Genomic DNA, 1,033 nt, shown 5'->3' on the forward strand with positions numbered 1-1,033 from the left:
GAAAGTTTTATGAAATTCAGTGTCTTTTAATTTCTAGTCCAGAGCTGTTGTGATCCACCTGTGTTTGTAGTCGATAGTGCTTTGTCAGCAATTTGATTTATAGACCATCAAAATCATATACAATGTTTGACCTTAGATTGGTTTGATATTTGGCTGTCAGGAGTCAAAATGTAGGTCACGAAGGGTTCTAGAGGCCACATTTTTAACTGTGTTCTTGTAACTGTCAGAAAGTAGATCAAGTTGACCCCTTCGATATTTGAAGTAAAAAAACAAGGTCAAAAGGGCACAGGTGAAATAGTAAAAAATAAAAAGGCCAAATTTTTTTCTTTTAAAAAATCTTCTGGAAAATGGTCAGAATGTTGTTTTTTTTAGCTCCCATGAACTTGTTCAGGGTGAGCTGTCAGTAAAGGTGGATACTCTAGCATATGTCGTCCCTTGTCCTGCCCGCTGTGTCAGCAGTTTACTTTAACATCTTAACCTCTGAAACTTATAGTCAAAATTACACCAAGCTTGGTCAGTAGCATTCTTGCATGGACTTTATCAATTTTGTTCAAACGGTTTACCTTGGCCACTTTTAGGGGCCTCCAGAGCTAAAAATGGAAAAAAAAACCTTTAAAGAACTTCTTCTCATGAACCCCTTGATGGATCTTCATCAACCTTGGTACCACCCTAAAAAGCAGCCAGACTGCACCAAATAAACTCAATATTTTAAAAATTTTCTCCCACCAGTGGGTGCACACGCCTCTAAAACCCCCCCCTTTCCCTTTGGGTATAAATTTATATCGCCGCTGGTACGCCCTAGGGAATAGGGGCACTGGCCCCTGTGAATAAGGGCCGCTAGTGCTAAAATTAGAAATCCCTTAAAGACTTCTTCTCATAAACTGCTTAATAGATTTCATCAACTTGGTCTTTTAGCATCATTATAAAGTCCTCTCCTAGGTTTGTTCAGATTAAGCCACTTACTAGAGCTATAATAGAAAAAACTTTTAAAAGACTCTCAGGAACAGCCCAAAGGATCTTCATCAGACTTTGT

Source organism: Mercenaria mercenaria, chromosome 4 (assembly GCF_021730395.1).
Source record: "Mercenaria mercenaria strain notata chromosome 4, MADL_Memer_1, whole genome shotgun sequence".
Taxonomy (NCBI): Eukaryota; Metazoa; Mollusca; class Bivalvia; order Venerida; family Veneridae; genus Mercenaria; species Mercenaria mercenaria.